The sequence below is a fragment of the Cylas formicarius genome, unplaced genomic scaffold (assembly GCF_029955315.1).
Source record: "Cylas formicarius isolate icCylForm1 unplaced genomic scaffold, icCylForm1.1 PGA_scaffold_5__7_contigs__length_24384050, whole genome shotgun sequence".
Taxonomy (NCBI): domain Eukaryota; kingdom Metazoa; phylum Arthropoda; class Insecta; order Coleoptera; family Brentidae; genus Cylas; species Cylas formicarius.
In genome coordinates this window covers 15,512,408-15,534,205 of record NW_026844341.1, presented here as the reverse complement: position 1 = coordinate 15,534,205, position 21,798 = coordinate 15,512,408, and the positions used below count along the sequence as shown (strand labels likewise).

The window sequence follows — 21,798 nt, the reverse complement described above, 5'->3', positions numbered from 1 at the left end:
TCCCTCGTATTTTCTATATATATTCTATATAATCTGTTCCTTCTTCAAGTTGCCTTCAAAAATCGGATTTATTTTATATTGTTGTCTGTGTATACTATATATTGGGCAGTCACTGATTATGTGAACGACAGTGAAATATACCTCACACATATCACACTTGAGAGAAGGTTCACCGTTAATGAGATGTTTGTGGGTAAGTGTTCATTGTTCTCTAGAAACACCAAAAGCTCTCACTGCTTCCAGTCTGGGTAGATCTGTGTGCTCATACTTTCCGTTACTTCTGGTATTGTTTTTCGAAGCAAGGTGTTACGTTCAGTCCAGATGCTTTGCCAGACCTGAATCTTTTCGTTAACCAATTGTCTGAATTGATTTCTTCTTGGTAATAAATTTTTTGCAGTTGCCACATCATCATTATCATTTATCGGTTCTCTTGGTAGGTTAACTTCAATTTTTTTGAGATACTCTCTATATCTCACTGCTAAAGGACGTGTAATACTTCTTCCACTGAAGTAGGCATTTATATCCGAGAATAAGAATTTATTGTTCGGATGTTTTGGATATGTCTTTGCAGTCGTTATATGTGTTGTCATTGCTATTTTTCTTCGTAGGTTTAGTGGCATCAATCGAGATCCACAGTAGAGGCTCTGGACTGGTGTTGTTCGAAAAGCACCCAAGTTTTGAATGCGATCTAGCAGATCTAACATGAATTTCTTACAGAGGAGTAGACGATACAGCCATAGTCAATTTTTGACAGAATGAGGGCTTTGTAAATTTGAAGCAAACTTTATAGATCGGCTACCCATTTTGTGTGTGATAAAAGTATTAGGATATTTAGTGAGTGTTTACATTCAGTGGTGAGTTTTGGTTAGTTTTCGTTAGTTCAAAAAAAAGTTCCAAAAATTTTATTGTATCTAAGCATTCGATGATACCTTCTTCTAAGTAGAGTACTGGCTGATAAGAGGTTTTCTTAGTCGACAAAAGTGCACACACTGAGTGTTTTTCTTTGAAAATTTAAAGCCTATATTTTGGATTATTATTATTATTATTATTTTTATTATCATCATTATTTTTAAAAAATTGAAATGGGGTGGCTTTTGCTTGATGAAATCCATTTATCAAAATAAATAAGAACTAAAAGTTCAGATTTTCACGAAATTATATATTTTGACATGACAACTGTTTTGACAACACCGTGGCGTTATCAAATGTAATATTTACAAACTATCTGCTACTATATATATACCAAAAAATGACTATAAAACCTTAATTAATGTTGTGAGAATTTAAGTTCAATAAAAGAGAGTTATTTAAATCTAGTTGATCGTTAAGCAATACATTTGAATGTCTCATTTTGTTAATCTCGATGACTTCCAATAAATTAAATTTTCTACTTTTTGTGGTTGTATTTAAAATATCAAAATTATCGTCAAAAATGTATTTATACACAGAGTTCTTAATACGCCACTCTCAACAGAAAATTACAACAAAGAACTTAATATTATTAAACAAATTGCACTGAACAACGGCTACAATCCGTCCATTATAGATAAAATTATAAATAAAAAACCAATACTGACAACAGTAAATTCTATTTATCCGAAACCTAATACAGAACACGAACAATTTTAAACAATTACATACATAGGAGAACCTAGTGAAAAAGTTTCGAAACATTTGTCAAAATGTGGTTTAAAAATAGCTTTCAGAACTAACAAAACAATACGAAAATATTTAGCAAACTATAAAACGGTATGTCCAAAATCCCAAAAATCAGGAGTCTACAGGTTGAAATGCGGATCTTGTCCTAAAATTTATAGTAGACAAACAGGTAGATCCTTCAAGAAACGCATTAACGAACATAAAGGAGCGTTTAAAAACAATAGTCTAGATTCTAATAATGCTATACAATTAAACACAGAATAACACATTTTTGAAGGCAATTTTGATATTTTACATACAGCCACAAAAGGTAGAAAATTAGATTTATTGGAAGCCATGGAGATTAAAAAAATGAGACATTCAAATGTATTGCTTAACGATCAATTAGATTTCAATACCTCTCCTTTATTGAACTGAAATTCTCACAACAACATTAATTAAGGTTTTGTGGTCATTTTTCGGTATATACAGTAGCAGGTAGTATGTAAATATTACATTTGATAAAGAGACGGTGTTGTCGAAACAATTGTCATTTCAAAATATATAATTTCTTGAAAATCTGAACTTTTCGTTCTTATTTATCTTGATCATTATTATTATTATTAGTATATATCATTATATTGTTAGATTTAAATAAATCGAGATTGTTTTAAAGACGACTTTTCCGATCTTGGCGTCAATGTCGAGCGGTGCATGCCAGAGCAGGGCATCAAACTGATGCCCGTCGCCACCCTCTGCGGCGTCCCGGCTCACGCGCGCGAATAGACCCGAAGATTTCCCGACGCATCCGAAATCGATAGATCGCGCCAATATTTAAATATTCGAACGTAATCTAACACGGCCAAACTGACAACATTCCGCTCTCGGAATGCATGACTCATTTGAAGTGTCACAGACATGAACACACAGAAAAAAAACAAAGTTTTATTTCTTTACAGCAACGTTAAAATATATAGATGTGTACATCGGTAAAAATTCGTAAACCTTTCATTCTGCAGATTTATCATCAGCCGTCCCAGAGTTCCCTGTAATGAACAAAAAACGAGAATTCATCAATCAAATGAATTTCACAAACAATTGGGACTAGATTTACGTAATAACTCACAAGCTGACAGACACGATGGAAATTCTGTAGTAAGCACGCATTTACAAATACAGAGTTGACTTGAGTAGCACGATGGAAATACTGCAATAAGCACGTATTTGCGATGGGCTCTCAAACAACAAAATCAAAACACAGAGTTGACTTGAGCAGCGCGATGGAAATACTGCAATAAGCACGTATTTGCGATGGGCTCTCAAACAACAAAATCAAAACACAGAGTTGACTTGAGCAGCGCGATGGAAATACTGCAATAAGCACGTATTTGCGATGGGCTCTCAAACAACAAAATCAAAACACAGAGTTGACTTGAGCAGCGCGATGGAAATACTGCAATAAGCACGTATTTGCGATGGGCTCTCAAACAACAAAATCAAAACACAGAGTTGGCTTGAGCAGCGCGATGGAAATACTGCAATAAGCACGTATTTGCGATGGGCTCTCAAACAACAAAATCAAAACACAGAGTTGACTTGAGCAGCGCGATGGAAATACTGCAATAAGCACGTATTTGCGATGGGCTCTCAAACAACAAAATCAAAACACAAAATACTCCAAAGACTATTTAAATTAGTTTTATATACACAACTCAAATCAATCTAACACGGCACAACAAGTCAAATTATGTACTTACAATTGTCTAGTTGTAATAATCTTTGGAAATCGTCAGGCGTCCAATCAGTAGGCCAATGCCGCAACTGATCCTTAGAACATTTAAAAGTTTTCGGAGTACCTAATTTCTTAATCAAATACCGATTATTGGTAAGTGATCTCTTGATTATGTAAGGACCAACAAATTCACAAGAAAACTTTTCAGGTCTTTGACCTCGGCTTAACAAAACAGTATCACCTACTTTATACAGCTGATTGTCTCTTCGCTTCTTATTTAGATAATTCAACTGCCTTTCTGAATTTTGCCGTAGTTTCTTTATAACTGCGGAATAATCCACTGGAGATTTAGTTTCATCAGGGATTGGCAAATCGGTTAAGACTGTACGAATTTGAGGCGTTTGACCCTCTCGACCAAATACTAACTTAAAAGGTGAGCAACCAGTCGTCTTTTGTTTCGTAGTATTGATTACTAACTGGATCTTCCATACTTTGTTCGGCCAATCTGTTACTTTATTGGATTCAACTCTTAACAAATTGGTAATAGTTCGCATATAGCGTTCTATTTGTCCGTTGGAGCGATGAACACCGGGGGTTGTCACGTGTAATTCGATGCCAAAATATTCGGTAAATGATTTAAATATTTTTGCTATGAAATTAGTTCCAGCGTCGTGAATTAGTTTGGAGGGCGTGCCAAATATGCTGAGGAATTTAGCAAAATTTTGTGTTGTTTCTTCTGTAGTAACGGTGGATTGAGGATATAGGAGACAGAATTTGGAGAAGGCGTCAATTATAACAAGGATATATTTATAGTTTTTTGGATTACCTGGTAAGGGGCCCAGACAGTCGACATGAACTGTATGGAATGGTTCATCGGGCTTTGGGATAGAAGTAAGGAAGCCTTGTTTAGGACCCGTCTGATTTTTTCGTACTGCACATATCAAACAGTGTTCAACATACTTTTTAACATACCTGGTCATATGGGGAAACCAAAAGTAAAGTCTGATTGAGGCAAGAGTTTTTTCCCAACCTATGTGACTTTGATCATCGTGAAATATTTTCAAAAGACTATAACGGTTATTAGATGGTACAAAAAGTAAAGACTGAGACGATTTGTTATTTTTATTGGTTGTAATACGAAATAAGGTCTCTTTTTCTAATTTATATTTTCGTTTGACATCATCTTTAGCATCGTTCAAAGATTGAATGATTTGTTTACATTCCTCATCTTGACTTTGTGATACGGTAAGCCAATTTTTATGAAAATTGGGTTGTGAATCGATATGAGCTACAGTTTCAATTGGGTTCCTGCTAAGGAAGTCAACATGAGATATTTCAGAGCCCTTACGATAAACAATTTCGAAGTCGAAATCCTGCATATAAGCCCACCAGCGGGCGGTCCGCGGCTTAAGTTCTTTTTTGCTTGCAGATAATTTTAAGGAATTGCAATCAGTTACTAAAGTGAATCTTAATCCAAGCAAATATACACGAAAATTTTTTAAAGCTTTCACAACGGCCAGAGTCTCTAGTTCAAACGAATGATACATAGCTTCATCTGGATTGGTTTTTTGACTGAAATATTCAACTGGACGAAAGGTATCACTGTGTTTCTGCAATAAAATAGCACCGAAACCAATACTGCTCGCATCAGTATGCAATTGAGTCTCTAAATTTGAATCGAAAATTGACAATAGGGGTTTTTGAGTAAGGACATCAATAACATACTGCCTTGCTTTTTCACATTCAGTCGTCCAAACAAAGGGAACATCATTACGAGTCAAGTGAGTTATACAAGCTACTTTGGAAGAAAAAGCGGGAATAAATTTACGGAAGTAGCTCGCCAAACCGATGAATTGGCGCACTTGTTTCACGTTAGTGGGTGACAGACTTTCCTTGACTGCTTTAACTTTATTCGGATCAGGTCGGATACCATCAGCCGATATTTGACGACCTAAATAGGTGATGTTTTGCATAAAAAATCGACATTTACGAAGGTTAATTGAAAATCCGGCTTTAGACAAAGCATCAAGAACTAATTTTAGTTTACAAAATCCATCCTCAAGTGTGATGGAGGGTATTACTATGTCATCCATGTAAACAACCGCGGTGTCATATTTTAGGTTACCTAAAGCCATATTAATTGCTCTCTGAAAGACCGCAGGACCATTGGCCAGTCCAAAAGGCATTTTTAAATACTCATACTGACCATCCGGTGTCACGAAAGCGGTTTTTGGAATCGACTCGGGATTAATCGGGATTTGGTGAAAGCCCGAAGCCATATCAAGTGACGTGAAAAATTTATTTTTGCCTAAACGATCGAGCTGATCGTCAATACGTGGCAATGGATACCGATCTCTTAAAGTTATTTTATTCAAATGACGATAATCGACACACAATCGAAATGTCCCATCTTTTTTCTTAACGAGTATAATCGGGCTCCCAAATGGAGAATTGCTCTCCCGGACGATTTCGTTTTTAATTAGATCAGCAACGATGCCACGTACTTTCTGACGCTCAAACTCCGACATACGGTAGGGATGGTGATAAACAGTTTTGTTTTCTGTCAATGTGATGGTTAATTCCCCGGTATTGACAGGTTTAATGGTAAAATCAGTAGCAGTTGACAAATTCTGATAATTCCCCAGCAGTTTGATTAGTTCAGCCATTTCTGCATGCTCCAGATCACTTGTTATTTCCGAGTTATGAATGGTTCGAGTAGAATTTGTAAGCGCAAGCATGGGCATAATTTTTTGAACGTTTTTATTTTTTATTAAAACTACATTATTTTCGTAAACATTTTCACCAACGATAACGTCATATTTGGAATGACTATGCGGCACAATAACAAGATCAAGCGTTATTTTTATTTCGGGAAACTCTACCAATGCTTTGGTAAAAGAAAAAGAATTATGTATGGTACCGTCGAACCATCGTAAAGGAGTAACACGCGGAATTTTCTTTAGATTTAATTTGTCTACCAACGTTTCTTTTATTAGCGAACACGTGGAGCCGGTATCAATTAAACAATTTGTAGTGTAACCCGAAATAACGATAGGCACAGTTTTTAACTTGTTTTCATTAAAATTATGTGAATTGAGCAAAACGTGATGAGATTTAAATTTCTTTACGGTTGGGTCCTGTCCGGACTCTGAAACTTCACTTCCTCGACTTTGTTTATTTTGCCGACGAAAACAATTTTCAATGCCGTGACCAGGTCTTTTACAATATCGGCAAACATCAAACCCTTTATTATCCGAGTTATTGGTATTCTTAGTTTTAGATTTACAATCGCGAGAAAAGTGTCCCGATTGACCGCAAGAATAACAATTTGCCTGCGTCGTTTTTTTGTGTGAAAATACATTATTTTTCTTATTCAATTCGGATGCCGATTTTTCGACTAGAGGAATTTTTATGTAATTAGAGAGAAATGCAATTAAATCACTAACAGAGGCGGCACTACAATTATAGGCCGCAGTTCTGACCGCAAGATCGTCTATTGAATGAGCAATTATTTCGATCAAATCCGAATCAGACCAACTTGCCCGCGTGCGCTTTAATTTTTCTAATTTAATTCTCGCGTATTCAACATAACTGCGCGCATCGGAACTACGATAATTTACAGCATCGCTTAACAGTTTACCCAAATTCTTTTGTTTGGGAAAAGATACAGAAAAGTCAAATTTAAAATTTTCCCACGTTTCTTCCGTGGGTTGCCATGCCGAAAACCATCTTAGTGCAGATTTTTGCAAAAATGGACCAATTCTACTCACGGTTTCCCGATCTGACCAAGCAAATTCGTTCTTATACCCTTCAATTTTTTGTAACCAAATACCACTATCCATATTGTCGGGGTCAAAACTCGGCAAGGCCAACGAAATGGGAGTGGTTTGGGTGGCTGGCGATGTGGTTGATGTCGGCGACGGCTCCTTTGTACCGACACGCTGTTGCAAATTCTCAAGGATCGACGCTATGGCGCCCAAAGATCGATTCAGTTCTTCTTCGGCCATTATAGCACACTCCAAATTACGTTAAACGATTACACGTGTACCCCACACCTGATGTTAGATTTAAATAAATCGAGATTGTTTTAAAGACGACTTTTCCGATCTTGGCGTCAATGTCGAGCGGTGCATGCCAGAGCAGGGCATCAAACTGATGCCCGTCGCCACCCTCTGCGGCGTCCCGGCTCACGCGCGCGAATAGACCCGAAGATTTCCCGACGCATCCGAAATCGATAGATCGCGCCAATATTTAAATATTCGAACGTAATCTAACAATATAATATATACTGTGCTGAAAACCATTCATCGTGTGTGGGACTATATCATACTACGCATACTACTACGCCAAGACCACTCGGTTTTACAGTTCAATAGTGATTTATAACTCTCTCGCATCAAGAAACAGAGACAGATGTAGGGAATAAATTAATAACTGATTATTTTTACCACCTCTCGTGCATAAAACGGGGCGTCATAGGAGCGAATGGGAACGGATCCCCGCCCCCCGAAAACTGACAAACGCAAAATCGTCGATAAATCAAAGGGAAAATGATTGGCGATTTCATTATTTTCACACGGAGCTCCGCCGGGCACGTTTGATTGAATGGCTTCGCGTAATACACCTAAATCCTAAATTTATAGGCGCAATTAATTAAAATCTGGAACGGGCTGTTGCAGTCGGGAGATTTAACAACGCTGGACGGGCGGACGATGCGAAATATACAGAGTGTCGCGGAAATCGAAACTCTAATTCAAGGTATTTGCCTATAAAATAAATAAATCTATTTAATAATATTGTATGCGAAAAGCCATACATACATACTTCAAAAACTTACGCCGAATTTTTTCTAGACTATCAATATGACAATTGTACCCAGGAGACCAAACTACCGATGCATACTCCAACTTGGAGCTAACGTATGAGTAATAGAAGTATATGTAGTACCAATTTTAAAATAGTTACAGAGGCATTGCTTCTGTCAGTACCATATTAACAAGTCACAAAAACTGTTAGAACGGGAGGGAGATTTATCAAAAAGATGATAGTCATATTTAACAGCTACACTTATGGTGGTGAAAGAGACTACTTTACACTTGGCTGTATTAAGTTGCAAGTTATTATTTAGAGACGAATTGTTGATTTGCTCTACACTACGCTGTAAGTAAGTAAGACAATCCTGTGAACACCGGATTTTGTAAAAAAAATTACGTCGTCTGCACATATCAAAAAACTAACATGAAGTCATTAAAGAAAATGTTGAATAATTATGGCCTCTCATCATATAGATAGATGTACTGAGTGCGGTTAGACTAGTATGAAGAAAACAAACAAGTGATTCGGAAAATCCAAAAGCTTGTGAATTAATATTTTGTGATCTAGGCGAAGAATCATAATGTATGATATCCGTTTGAGAACCTTCATTAATAGTCTCAGAAATATACTGAGACAGTCGTGAAATCTGCAGTTGCAGTTTACAGTCCTTGTTGCATCCACTAACCAAAGTTACTATTCCAACAAAAACTAAAAAATATTCGCTTGAGGAATAAATAAACTTTTCGTTATTCTACAAACAACTCAAGGATAGTGCTTTAATATATTTATTTTAGCGAATAACCAGAGCACTAGTACAATCAAAATGTATTTCTGCAGTTTTCTTTTATTTTTGAAAAAAAAGGAAAAACATTTTTTTAACGACGTTTTCCAATTCAAAATACATCCTTGAGAATCGAATAATATAACCAGAAATACTAACCTTGTCCAATTTATTTAACGTACTTTTTTAAGTGAACACAGACTTCGATTTAAGTGAAAAATACAAAAACTAAAGTAACGTTTTAAACAGACAGAATTATATAAACTTATATAGGGTGATTTCGATTCTAAATAAGGTTGAGTTTATCGTCGACTTCCGGGACATCCTATATATGACGACGGGTTCGGTGGAATTTGGAAACCCGGTAGTCTAACGAAACCGGTGAAGTGACGTATATATTCCCGTTAATGTAAATTGTTTGGTTGAAATATATTCGTTAAAAGTCGAATTCGCCAATTTTTGATGGTGGGTTTTTGTTGCTGGCATGTGTATGAACATTACAATATTCTTCGCACCCTATCTAATGAAAGATAAACTTGCGATGGTATATATTATAAATATTAAAAATGGATAAATTACAGAGTATCACTATAACCTTTCACTTCACATAGGTATTAATAAAATTCCTTAAATACCTTAGTAGTTCCCTTCAATATCAACAAGACCCAATGTTCGTGCAGAAATAGAAGATTTCGCTAGAGTTCTGTGAGGAAGTGCGTGGTCAAAATATAGGTTTGGATAAAGTGTGGCATAAAAGCTCGGCATCAGTCATTTTTCTCGCAAGCCCCTATATAAAAGGATTTACATTTAGGGAGACAAGGATTTTCGCATTCCTCCACACCTTTATATCCCTTATTGGAAGCCCTCGTCACTTTTATATTGCTTATTAGAAGCCACCAACAAATGTTAAATAACACAGAAGCACAGCGAACTTCCATTTTTGCGGAAATTCTCCATCGTTTTCGTGGTGCTTTTCCCTGCAAGGCAGATTGCGATATAGTAAAGTTGTTTCTCATTACGTGTCCCAAATATTGGGACTTCACAGAGTCAGCCACCTCCTTTCCTTTGCCCATTCTTTTAAGAACTTCTATTATATGGTGTGTCCATGGTAATTTCAATATTCTATGATGCAACAATAATTTCAATGCTTCCAGTTTTTTCGTGGTAGCTTCAGAGCTCAACCCCGTGAAACAAAACAGTGAACAAGAGTGGTAAGAGTGCCAGTTTTAATTTGTTTTTTTTTTTTTTGTTTAACAGCCAAGAACTCACAGAGAATTCGGAAAATTCGTAGTTATTGTATTGTGCCATTAGAAGAGGCCAACCAGTTAGTCATAAATTAAAAAATATAAATTGGCACTTTTTGGCATTAACGTATAACAAAATAATTTCATTTCAAAATTCACAATACCTTTATAGAAATGCAGAGTTTCGTACTGATGTTCACAATTTCAACATAAGATATAAGGGAGTTATAACAACGCCATTACACAGAGCAGCTATTTTTTAAAGAAACTTCTCAAATAATGTGTCTGTCTTGAAGGACCGCATTTCAAAAGAGCTTCATAAATCTTGCATAGCAAGTTTCAAAAAGCAGTATCTGTCCTTGTTGAGTGTGTAGTGTGTCACTTGATAAGATTAAAACTATTTAAAGAACGAAACAGAATACCAGATTTCATTCCACAAAAACAATCTCCTTCTATCCAAGAAAAATTCGTGAGTCTATTGAAATAATAAAAAATCTAAATAATATTAACCCAGGCTTCACCTGTCTTCCATTTATAAAAGTTTTCTACTCAATTAGTTTATAGTAAAAAAGATATCTGTAATATGTTTTTTGGTATAAGGTGTTGCTTTTATAAATTACGTATTCAAGCAAATTATTATTATATAGACAAGAATTATTTATTGGTTTTTTATATTTTACAGATTCATGCAGATAACAAATTTATTGTAGATCAGCATGTCAAATCAGTAGAACATGAGCCCAAAGGATGAAAATTTCAACGAGGGAACATTCATAGCAAGCAATACCACATTGCGTTGAAGAGAAACCGAAAAACAGCAAACAAGTCCAGTTCGATAAAGACTTAGGTAAGGTAGTTATTGGAGCCAATACGTCACTTTAAAACCTGGCCCGAATTTAAAATAATTTTTGACAAAATATTGTAAATTTAACATACCGTGTTGATATTATAAACAAGCAAAACTGTAAATGTAATTAAAAAAAGTCGGTGATGGGTGTGGTTAGAGGTTGATTAAACCAATGAATCAAATGATTATAGAAGATAATATTAAATTACGTCCTAACAATTGACACATAGTATCAATAGGGTGTCAGAATGTATAAGAGACCAGTTTCCGCTGGTAAATGATTTAATTAACCAAATATAAAAATTATTTCTAAAAGCACCTTCACGTGTTTTATACCGCCAAGACCAGTAATAACTCGCTGGGGAACTTGATTAGCCACTGCTACATTTTATGCCGAGAGCTTTGAATTAGTTAGACAAAAATTAGTTAATTAGTTAAAAAAGTTATCTAAGATCTGAACGACTAGCCTTCAGCCGGTCTAATAAATGCAATAATTCTTTTTTCCAACCCAATAGTGAAAGAAAATGTAATGGATTTAGTAATTGAATTTGGGGTACATTGCGAAAAAGTTGTTAAAAATATTAAAAAAAAAATGTCAGTAATTGAAAATAACACCAGCTTCAAAATGGTAAAACAAAAATTATATCATATCAATTATATAATACTCCCCGATAATTTCGGTAGCAATACAAAACAAATTTTTACAGATAAAAGACACAATATCCTTTTGGGAAATTTTAAAATAGATTTAGTTAACAATTGTATTTATAACTCCAAAAATAGTTTGCTAATTTTCGAATTTTATGTTTTACAAGCTACTATTACCTGAATCTACCAATGTTTTTTTTTTATAATCGCATATTTTAAATTTTATATTTAGCAATTTGCTATGTAAGTATCTATGTATCTATGAAAAAAAAAACTTTTATCTGTTTTTTTTTTTAATTTTTTTTAAAGAAACTTCCACAGGCTACTGTAATAACGTTTCAGTCAATCTCTGAAGATGCCAACCAGATGATTGGCGAAAGATTAGCAGAAGTTTAGTAAAAAAAAACTTTTATTGTCTTAATTTTTCATATAATAAAAATGCATATTTGCATTTTGTGTTCATTTCGATCAGTATATTCTAAAAATTATAGTTGCATAAGTTTTTCAATCTTTTCAAAAAGAAAATTGTGCTTTTTATCTATAACCCTGTGTTTAAAAATGGAAAAACTTCGCTCAACATCTACAGATGTTATCGAGCAGTATTTTAGTTTTGGAATTAAGTGTGTTAGTAATTTAAACAGATCCATTTCTCTTTCCAAATTAGCGAAATTGCCTATAAAAACTTGGGAAATATGTTGTAGGATATAACAGTACCTGAATTTTTACTTACCACACATATTATTCTAAAGTCTTAACACTTTTTGGCTCTGATTTTTTTACGTAATTTATACAGGGTACATACGATATTTGTGGACAAATTTTAAAATTTAGACTCTTAGACTACATAATAAATAATTAACGGACCCAGTCCGAGATCGTTATTTCTTTATGGTTATTATAGCATCCTGAGCGATGAAATAGTGTTATGGGGATGCTTATTGGTCTCTCGCTCAATTGCGTCTCGTACGTAATAATCAAGAGGATTAAGATCCGGGGAGCTAGGTGGGATGATGTGGTCATAAAAATTTTCGGCCATCCAATCTTGTGTCTTGTCTCTGATTCCGACATAAACTGTCCTCTACGCATAACGTACGATATATGGCGTGGACAACACGACGGATTAGACCTCAGAAACATTAGGGTCCCTCGCAATGGCCCTCATGGGCTTTGAAGGGATTTCGTGAACGATCTCTTGCACTTGTTGGACAAATTGGGTATTTCTAGTTGTGTCCGAAAATGCCTCACGTGTTTTGCGTTTTGCAAAAGTTTCTACATCGCCAGGTGATGCATCCAATTTACGACGAACCGTATGTATGAATGATCCGGCGAAGTTGAGAAATTTGGAGAATTCTAAACCAATGTGTTATTGTCCTCCATTGATGATCTAAGAAAAAAATGTTCTCCATAAATTACAATTATATATTGATGTCCTTAAATACCGTACGGAACTTGTTAATATTTTTAACTTTTCCATGTGTGTTTCAGTCAGCTTTATTAGTTATAGGTTTTCCCTATATTTTTAACTTTTCCATGTGTGTTTCAGTCAGCTTTATTAGTTATAGGTTTTCCCTCGTCATTCGTTTCCCTCATTGACTAAATGGACATCGTTAAGACCTATCGAAATAATTTATATGGAAAACTTTCCCGGATTTTCTAAAACTCGATCGCGTCTGGTTTAACGAACCGATTATAATGTAAAAATAACTGACGCGCTCATTTCCCAAAGCAAAGAGTTTTTAAAATTAAAGCGACCGTTTAACGACCGGCGTAAAATTAACACCTCGTCCCATATATATTATTTTGACTTTTACACGCGTTGGCGGCGTCAAATAATTTCCAGAAGTAGCGCGCGACAATCTTTTTTGCACCTATTTAGTTTTATTGGTTATATCCGACGCGTTAAAACGCGTTCCCCGAAAATGTTTAAGTAAATCCGTTCGATATGACGCTGGCTGTTATTATCACAATAAATCATGCAAGTCATTCATGCGTTACCGTAAATTCATAAATTTCCAATTTTTATCGAATCGTGGATTATTTTAATTATCCTCTTATCTAGCTTCAATTTTCAAATGAGCATTTTCAAGAAACTCAGTTGGGAATGGGTAAATGCGAGGAATTTTTCGTGAAATTGAAGATAAATATTATTATCATTAGCAAGTAAATTGTGCATTTGCTCTGAATTTTTAAACCATTTTAACTGAAATTTATAGCGGATTTAAATTTTTGTAATGTAACACTTTGTATGTTATTTTAGAATCGGTTTTAAGTACAAAAGTTTTTCATTCAACGCTCCAGGCATTTGCAAAAGAGTACCTTACGTGTGCGTCGCAAGCCGCGCCTTTTTGAGTTATAATTAAAACCCTACTTAGTCAGTCGACATTTATATATCACAATTGATATATTGTGTTGCCATTTTGATATATTTTTTAATAGCTATCAACAAAACTAAAATTTTTCATTACTATTATTGGTTACATAATACTAATATAATATACTGGATATAACAATATTAAATGAATGTTAAATGTTAAACTAACTACTCACCACTCCACGCTCTCCTTTATTTCAATACTGCTTCAATTTGTTTTAATTATTTGAAGTGACTATTTTTCCAGAAGTGCAGCAACAAATTCATTTAAAAATCCGGTATTAAATTTGAAGAAAAATGCCCGCACACGTCCATCATAATTTCTTTTGCGCATTTTTTGCAGCAAACGAAGCACATACAGGGTGGATCAAAAATTAGGTGCCGATACCAATTTATAGCGTTATACGCCTTGCAATGCCCGTTCTCCATTTCAGTCAATCGACTCATTCTCATTCAGGAATTTTTTACTCCTTAACCTCAATTCTTTCCTGGCCGTCCTCTTTCCTTTCTCCGCCGTGTAGTCTTTCTCTAAACATATCCAAAATATTTTAGTTGTTTTTGCTCTATGTCCTCTGTGACTTTGATATTTGACTTTGACTTTTTCATTCCTGTCTGTCTTATATAGTAATCTGTTTTATGTTCTAATCTTTATATATTAGCTGATCTCCATATAGCTTCCATTTCAGTCAACAATATTCTCCTTTTGTTGTTTTCGGTCATTGCTATAAGTTAAAACACATTTTATCATGGAGTTATATATGGGAATTTTACTGTTCTTTGTTAAATTTCTTGACCACACAATCTCGTTTAATGCTCCTATGATGTATCGACTCTGACGGTGATCCTCCCAGATATTTGTATTCATGTACTACCTTGACAGTTTGTTGACGTTAATGTTGTCATCAAGTTCCAGAACTCCAATTTTTTGCTCCGATACTCATGTACTTGGTTTTGCCAATGTCCAGCTTAAAGCCCCATTTATTGTATTCTTCTCTTCACTCGCTGGCCATATACTCTACATCTTCTTTACATTGTACTATCTTTACTTGATCATCATCGAATTATAAGATGAACATAGTTGTATTATTGATGTGGGTTTTTAATGCGTTTATTTTATTTTTTTTTGTAATGTGTATATTTAAACAACGTAGGTGAGATGCAGCAGTCTTGTAGGATGAGTCTTTTGTCTACTATGAATCTTTTTGCCGCTCTTGAACCACTCTTGTAAGAGTGGTGTGTTCTTGACAATATAGGTTAAAGAACCCCTCCAAAACGTTTCTGGTTGTATTTTCATTAATTTGCTTTAAACTGTATTTAATATTAAGTTTAAAATCAACTAGATTTTGGATTTTTTCTTATACACCAAAGGAAAAAATCCAGGGGAGTACTATCTGGAGATCTTGCAGTCCATTCTATTGCTCCCCCTCTACCAACCCGCTGTCTGGGAAATACCCGCACTTGTGAAGCAAAATGGGGGCAAAACCAAATCTGACTGTCTAACTATCATGGCTCTGGAAAGGAATCTGCGAGAGTAGAAATCAAATAATTTAGAAAAATTATTTGAAGAAAAAAAATTTCGCTCATCCTTTTAAATAAAACTTGGCTTCATGATTAAACAGTATCTGGCGATGAAAAAATAGAGTGCATCTGCATTTTTTTTTACATTCTCCACAACAGGCCTTAAGAGAATTAGTTTCACTTACATCCTGTACCCCATAACTTTCTCACAACAAAGAACATTGATATTTGCATTGTTTGTATTTTATTGCTTTTTTGGATTAAGGGGAAAAGATTTCTTTTTGTAAATTAAATAAAAAATACATTTTTTCGTCATTACAAATTAAATTTTACGTATGCCAGACACCAATTTCACCTCATTTTATGCGTCAACATCAATATAGATTTTTAATACAGCGGGTACTATTTATGGCATACTCTATATATATTATTCATTTATCATCTACACTTCAAAATATAGGATTTTCAGATTTGCAGATTTCCGTCATAGTTCAGGGATGATACTTTTCTTCCTGTAATACCCGCTTAGCTGCTCGTTGGCTAACATCATTAACATCAAGAATAAAGGATTTATCCTTAACTTCTTTAATCGATTTGTGATTAATGATCCATGAATTATATATTTTCTGTTTACTGTCAAAATAGGCAAGAAAAAATTAAAAAAATTACATGTGCGAGCATGTGTCTTAAAATGTAATATATTTCTCACCTTACTAGATTTGCCTTGTTCAAAAAAGTTGCAGTTAGATTTGTAATTGTTTATATGATAATTCATTTCAGACGGAGTTACTTAATGTTGCTTTGTAATTAAAGTAATTAAACAATGCTGAATCAAAATTGAAGTGCCGAAGAAAAACAAATTCTTTTACTTTATATCATATTTTTGCAATTTAAATATTGTTTAAATGTTCGGTAGCATCCGGGAAAGCAGTTCTCGGGTCATTTCGGCATTCGCAAACTGCGCGTTGGTGTATTTTTGATGCAGTGCCGTTACTAGGAACCGAATGGAATAAAAACAAGTCCATTTTACCGTATGTCAGGGGCGCACGTCAACAATAAGCAAGAGCGAATCACTCATCGTCTCGCACATCAATTTTCCATCCTACATGGCACTTCCCTCAGCTACTAGGGTCACAATCACCGACGAATTAAGGCGAATAACGACGCGACGAGGAGATATAACGTTTCCACGAGCGTTTTCCCACAAATCCCGCGCGTCGACTGGGTATTTTCGTATCTGGTGTCGGTATATACGCTGCCTGCGTCTTTTAATATATGGCGCTTGCTATAAAGCAATAAAACATCTTAGCTGTCCCGATTAGCGGATTAACAATTACAGAAAATGTATAGGTGATAATAGTGCAATCTTTTAAACTTCACGGGTTTTTTATTTTGAGTTTCATATCGCGAAAAAAGTTGAATGTATCGTGCGTTCAATTGATCTTGATAACATATTAATTGTCTGTAACTTTTTTTGTTTTTATAGATGTCATAGTAAACAAAAAAATAAAATGTTTTTTTCCAATTGCTATAAGTATAAAACAAAACACTATCAATTTTGTGATATATAAGCCTGCATCACATATTTTTTTGTATTTTTGTCCATTCGTTTTTGACAAATAGGCAAAAATTTACAAGTTGAAGTAGAATAAAATCACTAAAAATGACAAGACACACCAAAGTAAGTAAAAAATATGGCTAGTTGGTTCAAAGGGTGTTATAGGCCGCATCAAGAGCTACAATTTTTGTATTTGCGGTTTTCGTCTATCAAATACGCTGCTCGGGATATTTGAAAAAATCCATATTGGAATCGTTATTTCGGGGGCTGTCAAGACGCGATGATTATTACGGCGCGCAGCATGGTTTCAGAAAAAACTTATTTTCTCGAAAACCGTTTACTATTTTCAAAAAATTCTTGAACCAGGAAACGTGGAAAATCCAGGGCTCTAACCTCTACTTCGAACAATGATTGAATCATATACAGGGTGTATTTATTGGCAAAAAATCAAAAATATTCTAAACATTTCCGTTTTTGTGAGTAAATTATTGGCGATAAATGAAAAACCATTAAAGATGGGATAATTTTATTTGAACGGTATCGTAAACCTTGTCGTGAGAAAGTTTCAGGTTTCGTCGCTATTATTTTTGTAAATTTTAATATTTACCGATGTTTGCTGTAACTTTGATGTTCGACAAGATGTGAAGGACATTTTATACAGGGAAAACCGCGAAGTTTTTCCTTTTATAATTAAAAGCTGCTTCGCGCTACGAATTTGCTCCGCCCGGTGACGATTTTTCGAAAGCAATCTTGTTTTATTTCCTTCAGTAGTACGTATATTTCTTCATCCACATTCTTGGCCCCCCCTGAGTGATGTTCGATTTATTTTCTTGCTCGTCTCAAAAAATCCTTTTGTTTTCTCTATGTCATTTCCTTCTACTATATTCATCCGTGGAGCACTCGTCGCTTTCGTTCTCTTTATCAGCCTTTCCTTGAATTTACCAAATCCAATATAATGTTACTTTTTCTTCCGTTTGACAACGTCGCCGCCGGTTTGATTCACAATTCTTATCCCTTTCACCTCATTACTTTTCTGGCTGTATAAAAGTATATTTCACCGATTTCACATTACAAAGTTCGAAAAATCGAAATTACCGTTGCCAACGTATATAAAATTCCATGTGAAAATTCAATTGGCCTGTGGTTTTACAATACGGGCAACTTTTGAGCAGAATATTAACGAATCAAGAGAAAAACGTTGGCGGCATAAATAATGCCACCCCCTCCGTCGGGGGCTGCGAAAGACATTTTCAATTTCTTCGGCATTAACTCCTGAATAAACACCAAATTCGGATATGCGGGGACGTAATTTGAAAAAGCGGAGGAACTTCGTTCCGCGACGAACAATGTTGCCTCGAAAATATGGCGGCGAACTTAATAATTCACATTAAAAGCTCGGTTCTGGAAGGAAGAGGGAGAGCGAGAGAGCTAGGGAAACGGGTGAAGAGGACGAGCGTATAAGACGGACAGCGCGAGGGCCGTTGAAGCTGCCAACCTTTGTGATGTTTTCTAAGCTACTTTGGTGGAGAGAGGGGATTATATTAAAACCCGTTGCGAAAGGCAAAACACACACAACTTTCAGTGTACGCCACGTTTAATTTTTAACGACTTCTATACGTTCGACGGTCAACTATTATCGAGCTGGTAAAAGAGGCTGGGATTGAGATTTACGACACATCGCCTCGAACTGTTTGATCTCACCGCCGCAATGGGGAAACTGTGTTTTATACAAACGGTACAATAATGTACAGGGTGACCCGTTTATGAGGGACCATCGCATTATCTCAGGAACCATACGAGATGGAACAAACCTTAAATGCAAAGGTTTTTTTTATTTTCATATACACAGGGGGACTTGTTTAGCCCTGGCCACTACCAACTATTTAATTTCAAATAGAACACCATATTAATACTCAGGAAGGAGGAGGGAGGAAGAAGGTGAATTCCGACGATGTATAACACTATGGGGTTTGAACGCAACGTTAGATCTTCCTTCTCGACGAGATATTAAAACTTAAGTTATTTCAATTTTAATTCAATTCCCTTTTTTTTGTTTCAAATGAAAACTCCCATTTATTATGCTACAAATCCCCGTTTCTGAATAATTGGTCACCATCTTCAGTACAAAGCCTATTCTCCAAGCAAGCAAATTTTGGAGGAACTCCTGTAGAAAAATATGCTATCTATAGGGTTGAAGTATTAGTAATACCGTGAAAAACAGATAACATATACAACGGAACTTACAATTGCATTTTGAACAAACTCAGTTTCATTTAGATACTGCATACCTTCACGAATTTAGTCACTGAGTTCCTCGGAAATGTCTGGTTTATACTCTTTAAGGTCTTTAAGAGTATCCCATAAAAAGTGCAGTAGAGATAGGTCTGGGCTCCTTGGGGGCTAAGGATGATCACCGTGTTGACCAATCCATTCCCTACACCCTGTATTTAAATAGTTTTCCATGGCAAGACTATAGTGGTAAGGAGCATCATCTTGCTACCAAATTAAATTTTCTCATTTTTCCGCTGGTATAGAATCACCCATTACCCCAACGTAGCGTTAAGAATTTAAATCATTTTCAAAAAACATTGGACCTACAATTTTGTTTTTCCAAATCACACACCACTACTTCACTGAAACGAATATTTTAAGTGAAGAACTCAGTCCAAATAATGACATTAAAATGTCGCTATTAAAGTTTCCGCAAAGGCAAAAACTTGTAGGGTTTCCATTTATAAATCCGAAGGCAAGATTGCAGCCTTGCTTTTTTAATATTGAAATTCAAAGATGCTTGCTGGGTGACTGTTTCATCTTCAAAGTGCAATAGAATATGTAGCTGCTTTTGTTCTCTAAGTATCTAACGATTACTTTTTTTGTTAATGTAGGCTACCCTCCCTCCAAATCTGGAGGTAGATTTTGTAAAATGTGTTTTTCGATGGAATTTAGAAATTTATTCACATAATTTCAAAAAGGTTGACGTTTATTACTTAATAAATAACATTCTGCAATATCAAATTTTTCTCTCCTAGTAAATATTATGAACAAAAAAAAAGTAAAGTAAAAAAAGAAAAATAATTAATAATGTAAGAAAATGTCAAAATTACTTTCTAGTATAAGAACAATTAATTATTGTGATCAGGGCCTACTATTGAAGAATTTATAGCTATTGGAGAATTGAGGCTGCATTCTACAGGACGTTTCAAAATTCGTTTCAGATATTTTAAGCGTATTTTTCATTTATAAAGTCGGCTTAGTATTGAAGATGATGACCAGCAATTCAGAAATGGTGATGTGTAGACCTCTTATACATCGTTAAATTCGCCTTTGAGTGGTCTTAGACAGAGCATAATGTACATAAAAATTGAGAACCCTGATAAAACGCCAAGTATGGCATCACTGTCAGATATTTTTCATTTAAAAATGTAAGTTTTAGAAAACAAGTAAACGAACAGCGTACATCTTTTATGCCTAATCAGCTTAAATATCGGGCCAATAATGGAAATTACTGTCAATAACTCCGAAACGTTGCTTTCAAACCTCATACTGTTATACATCGTCCATCTTCCCTTTCGAAGGTCTAATTAAATCAGTTATAAATATACATGGTGCTCCTTTTAAAATAAAAAAGTAGATATGGGCTACGGCGAAACAGGCCACCCTGTGTACATGAAAATATAATAAATGAAAAGTCTAAAATAACCCAACCAACTTTTGTATTTAAGTTTTTGTTCAATCACTTCTGGTTCCTAAGATAAAGTAATGGTGCCTCATAAATGAGCCACCCTGTACATATCATTGTTTGAAATAATTATTAAATAACTCCGAGATAAAATGATTTCTAAAACTTTTTTCCTTTCCATTTCATAAATTATGATTTTCCATGTTTTACTACTAGACGTCAATGATTAATAACGTCAGTTGGTCTCCATCAATTGATTAATGAAGGAGTAAACATACTTTTTTGTGAAAAAGTAAAAAAGTGAAGTAAAGTAAGAAGAAGAAGTTAAGAGATGTACACAATTAGAAAATATTTGTCAATGGTTCGATTGTGATAAAGAGAAAATTGTTGGATAGATCTCTCCAAAATGCTATTTATTGTTTGCCAATTCTTATTCAGGACTACATAGAAGCTCATTATACTAATTTCCATGTTTAATTAAGGCTCAATTTTGATAATTGTCTTTTGATGGATCGATCTTACTAAAAGGCAATGAAACAGTTTTTTTCATATGGCTACTATTAGTAGTTTCTTGAAGCGTAAAATCGAGACATGCTATTAGAAATTTTTTCAAATTGAAATTGAACAAATTCGTATTCAGGGTTATCTTTCCGAATTTTATCATTCATACTTCAGAGAATAGTATTTACATTATAAATTTCGAACAATATAGATTTATTTATTAAGCTGTTGTTTTACGACGATAATAAACATAAATGTCCCTAAAAAATGTTTGATGACCTTTATTATTAATTTTAAAACTTGTAAAATTAAATTTGTTTGAGGATCTTAAAATCACACACAAAATAATCGTTATTCATAAGGTAAATAATTATTTTTTGAAAACAATAACAATGCATCTGCAACTCGGAGGACCGAACCCCTCCTCAGGACAGGACAGGAATATTTCTGCGAACATTTCTGAAGA

General features: G+C 34.7%; 1 protein-coding gene across 3 annotated transcripts in view; it reads right to left on the bottom strand.

Moving 5' to 3' along the window:
• The window catches only part of LOC132701795 (octopamine receptor), a 301,768-nt gene that overhangs the window by 130,229 nt on the left and 149,741 nt on the right, over window positions 1–21,798 (bottom strand). For 2 of the 3 annotated variants that reach the window (XM_060669995.1, XM_060669997.1), the window contains exon 1: window positions 16,625–16,792. The exons of the other annotated variant lie outside the window; for it this stretch is intronic. The gene's annotated coding sequence lies outside the window, so the exon portion shown is untranslated. Of the gene's footprint in view, window positions 1–16,624; window positions 16,793–21,798 lie in introns of those variants that run through there. 3 annotated transcript variants of the gene reach the window in all.